The 5,000-nt window shown below is 37.4% G+C and overlaps 1 long non-coding RNA gene across 2 annotated transcripts in view; it reads left to right on the top strand.

Annotated features, from left to right (window-relative positions):
• LOC138019459 (uncharacterized) overlaps positions 1-5,000 on the top strand; it is a 15,011-nt gene that overhangs the window by 2,144 nt on the left and 7,867 nt on the right. For both annotated transcript variants that reach the window (XR_011126163.1, XR_011126164.1), the window contains exon 2: positions 2,888-3,239. This is a non-coding gene — a long non-coding RNA (uncharacterized lncRNA). The remainder of the gene's footprint in view (positions 1-2,887; positions 3,240-5,000) is intronic.

The raw sequence follows: 5,000 nt of genomic DNA, 5'->3' as shown, positions 1-5,000 counted from the left end.
ATATATGTAAAACTTAAAAATGGATTGCTTTAAAATCAGAAAAGAACCAATTCACCGTTGCTGTTGAGAAAAGTGTATGCCAGGTAAAACAAGTTGCATCTCGGTAGCCTGAAAGTTAACTGACAAAATAATCTGCCTGTGTTTAAATTAACAAATACACCAATACATCACTAACGTTTCATGTTTAACCGGAGAATTAGGGAAGCAGATGTTCGAAGGTGTAATAGCTGTTGACTTTTATTCCTCATTTATCGAGTTTCATAAGTATAAAACTTAAAAATGGATTGCTTTAAAATCAGAAAAGAACCAATTCACCGTTGCTGTTGAGAAAAGTGTATGCCAGGCAAAACAAGTTGCATCTCGGTAGCCTGACAGTTAAGAAATAATTTGCCTCTTTTTAAATTAACAAATACACCAATACATCACTAACGTTTCATGTTTAACCGGAGAATTATGGAAGCAGATGTTCGAAGGTGTAATAGCTGTTGAGTTTTATTCCTCATTTATCGAGTTCCATAAGTGTAAAACGTAAAAATGGATTGCTTTAAAATCAGAAAAAAACCAATTCAAAGTTGCTGTTGAGAAAAGTGTATGCTATGCAAAACAAGTTGCATCTCGGTAGCCTGAAAGTTAACTGACAAAATAATTTGCCTGTGTTTAAATTAACAAATATACCAATACATCACTAACGTTTGATGTTTAACCGGAGAATTATGGAAGCAGATGTTCGAAGGTGTAATAGATGTTGAGTTTTATTCCTCAGTTATCGAGTTCCATAAGTGTAAAACTTAAAAATGGATTGCTTTAGAATCAGAAAACAACCAATTCACCGTTGCTTTTGAGAAAAGTGTATGCCAGGCAAAACAAGTTGCATCTCGGTAGCCTGAAAGTTAAGAAATAATTTGCCTGTTTTTAAATTAACAAATACATCAATACATCACTAACGTTTCATGTTTAACCAGAGAATTAGGGAAGCAGATGTTTGAAGGTGTAATAGCTGTTGAGTTTTATTCTTCCATAAGTATAAAACTTAACTTGAAAATGGATTGCTTTAAAATCAGAAAAGAACCAATTCACCGTTGCTGTTGAGAAAAGTGTATGTCAGGCAAAACAAGTTGCATCTCGGTAGCCTGAAAGTTACCTGACAAAATAATTTGCCTGTGTTTAGGGACCGATCGTTAATTACGTCCCAGGGGGGGCGGTGGTTTTCAAAAAATTGTAGTGTTTCAAAACTGAACCCCCCAAAAAAATTTTGAGGTAAAAATTATACCCCCCCCCCCCCATCCCAATTCTTACTTGAAAAAAGGAACCCCTTCCCCCCCCCCCCCCTCCTCCTGAGGAGGCCATAATTCTCTCCGTCCTTACTTTATAGACAGATTTTTATATTTTTTAATTTAATATCTCGTTTATCTTTTGTCACGTTTTACATCCCAGGCTTTGTAGAGTGGCATTTTCGATCTTTTATTTCAAATATACCGATTGAAACACCGCGAAAAGATGGTGCACAAACTGGCGAGCGGGAGAACAATTTATTAAAGAACTCGGTAATTTTCAAGATGGCGGCTTGAGAGCTAGGTTCCAGGCTCTTGCTCGACCATGTTAAACAACCGTTCCCTCGGGACCTGAAATCACGTCAAATATTTAATTCTTTCCTTTTTCCCAACCACGGAATCGAGGATAGATCACTGAAGTCAAATTCCCTAGCCTGCTGTTGCTGTGTCATAAAATTTGACCTCCCTCATGTTTCTTACCAGTAAAAAAATTACCCACCAAAAAGGGGCTTGTTTTAAAATTGTACCCCTCCTCCAAAACCACCGCCCCCCCTGGGACGTAATTAACGATCGGTCCCTTAAATTAACAAATATACCAATACATCACTAACGTTTCACGTTTAACCGGTGAATTAGGAAAGCAGATGTTCGAAGGTGTAATAGCTGTTGAGTGTTATTCCTCAGTTATCGAGTTCCACAAGTATAAAACTTAAAAATGGATTGCTTTAAAATCAGAAAAGAACCAATTCACCGTTGCTGTTGAGAAAAGTGTATGCCGGGCAAAACAAGTTGTATCTCGGTAGCCTGAAAGTTAAGATATAATTTGCCTGTGTTTAAATTAATTTGAAATGAAGAGAATAAAGAAATAATTTTCCATTTTTTAATTGCATGATGCTGGCCGTTGTAAACCGTGTTTTAGAAAATATTTCAGATTGATTTATTGTGCCTCTGGACTATTTTGACACGTCACTCAAAATTAATTTAAAGTAATTTGAGATATTTTTCGTCGTTAAAAACTTTATGACTCTCCCTTTGTCTCTTTCTCTGCCTTTTTAGTGCGAGTCTTGTTACAACTCCCACTGAGATTTTGGTAATTTTTGTTTTACGTTAACAGCGGGGACCCTCATTCCTGACCCAAGTTAAGCTCCTAATGATTTGATCGAAGAAATGCGTGAAGGCTTTATTTTCAATTTCGCTAGATTGTGATAATAGCTAACGCAAACAGCCAGAAAAACTCACAGTTCTTTGTGAAGTTGGTTTTCAACATAAAACGATAAGATACAAAAAACACAAATGCAGAAACTGCGACAATTGAACTACTTACAACATTTTAGAAAATTTGCAAACAGCGGATATTCAACTGGAATGATATTAATCAGAAACATGAAAGAAAAACCCAAACGGCCCGCGTAATGCTACACGACACCGCTCGCAATAAATCAAAACTGCTGAGGAGACGCGCGGAAGAATGAAACTCACACAAGTTATACGTCTGCACACTCAACAGCAAACTCGACAAATCGTAAAAAATCACCTTCCAAATTGGCCCATGCACTAAATTTCCGGTACATTCAAACACATAAGATAGCTAAAATTGACGAATTTGTCTTAAATAGTTCACAAGGCAAAGCTACGTAAGTGTTATCATTTTTTTTGTAAAAGTGACTGCTATGAGGTTCCGGCTCTAAGCCTACGCACCAAAGTTCAACCCAAAAACAGACACGGAGCGAGAACCAAGAAATTGCTTCGAGGATATGTTGTTAATTACGAGGGCGCTCGAAAACCACTTTGAGTCAAGGCATCCTGGACATGAGGTACCTAAAATTATTCAGTTCTCTCTTGGGGATAAACAAGCTCCTCAAGTGCATCTTCGACTTCTAGAAGACCGTGCAAGGCACGAAAGATACATGGTATGGTTAACAGAATTGGTGGAATGCAATAACTCTGCACATAATCCCTGTGTTCCTGGTAAGTATTTTCATTAACGAACGAAATGATATAAGAAATGAACCACATATAGAACTGCGAGGATCGTAGCTTCACTTCATCTTAGCTTCATGGCTTCTTCACTTTACTTTCATTACGAGTACTACCATTTAATAATAAAATCTCCGTTTAAAGAAGCAAATTATGCGGTTCGAACGTCCTGCTTTTCCTGTGCTTACTACTTGTTACGTCATCAAATGATTTCTTTGTGCTCTTTGTTTAAGTCTATTATATGCTTATGATTGTGCTCGTGTCGGTGAAAACCAGGCTTAAGAGCGGATGTCAGTAAATATCGACCAGAGGTCTGCAAAAGTGAAAAATCGAAAACTCTCAAAAAAATTCACAAAGTAGCACTAGGTAATCTGATAACATAAATATAATTTTTACTTCGATCCGATAAATATTTTAGACGTACGGGGGGTTATCGGTTTCGCGGCTCTCGGATCGGGTTTTACATGCCCGAGACGGTGTGTCACGAAAAAATCGTTTTAAAAATCAAATCAATTGTAATGCCAACAGCAAATAACTTATTCAGAAAAGTACATAATTATACACATTTTAAGGGGAGATTTACTCAGTTTCAACGCAAATGTAATATTTTGGAGATTTTTCATTATTTTCAATATTTTGAACGTTTCCGTTCCATGAAAAAATGGCAAATTTCAAAGCCCAAAATAGTCGACTGGTACCTCGATTTCAGTAAAGAGTCTTATACCACGTTAAAGAGCGTTATCTCTTCTTCCAAAATCTGTTTTCAAAACTACGGGCAACTTAAAAGACAATTTTTGAGGCCAAAAAATACTAGTAGTACTTTTCTGAAATTTGAGCTTTCCTCGCTCAGCGGGGCGATGCTAAAGACTCGGAAAAATACTATAAGAAATCAGTTTGAGCAACAGTGGTTTGATGTTATCAGTTTTCATAAACCAAGACGTTTTCATCCAGCGATCTGATTTAATTTAAAAACGTTTGCTAACATGGGAAAGGCAGATTTAAGCTGTCAACTCCTGCCAAGTGCACGTTGTCAAAGGGCGAAGCACTAAATAAAAAGGTCTTAAATTCAAAACTTTTTACGTCCAGGAAGTCAGATTTTAGCGTACAAAACAATTTTGTGAGTGTTTGTTGTTCGTACCTTAACATGGTGTCCCCACATATTGGAAATGTGAAGTATCCACACCGGAGAACAGATCAACAACAGCAGCAATCTCGTACCCAGAGTCCTCGGGCTTCTTAGTCAGTGGGTGAGCGCCCGGAGAGACTCTGGGATAATCGACTTGAACTATATTTTTGATTGGCCGCTTGCGTAACAATGACAGTCCCACAGGAAGTCGGTAAATAATTCGGAAGCCCCAGAATTTGGAGGGAGATTCAAAATCTAAAACTAATTTCGGTGCTGTTTGATTTTTTCTACCTCAGAAATATATAAATCGCAAAATAATAAAACGACGAGGTTTGAATTATGTCTTATACCGCACGGGAATTTTCCCACGCGTGATTACTGTTGCTGTTGCAGAAGTACCGTGGGAAAACATTACATCAGTCTCTTTGAGGAGAAATTCGTGGAATAAGGTCTTGTCGAAGCCATTCAGAATTACGGAAACATCCAATTGTAGTAGAATTTGTGTGTCGTTTCCACAAAAAAATTGTCGATCTTGTTGCTTGCACGATGGCATTCTGAACGATGGAATGTACGCTGAAACACTAAAAATACACTTACCGAAAGCGTCAAAGGTTTCATCTTCATTT

Source organism: Montipora capricornis, chromosome 10 (assembly GCF_036669925.1).
Source record: "Montipora capricornis isolate CH-2021 chromosome 10, ASM3666992v2, whole genome shotgun sequence".
Lineage (NCBI taxonomy): Eukaryota > Metazoa > Cnidaria > Anthozoa > Scleractinia > Acroporidae > Montipora > Montipora capricornis.
This window is presented reverse-complemented; position numbering and strand designations above follow the sequence as displayed.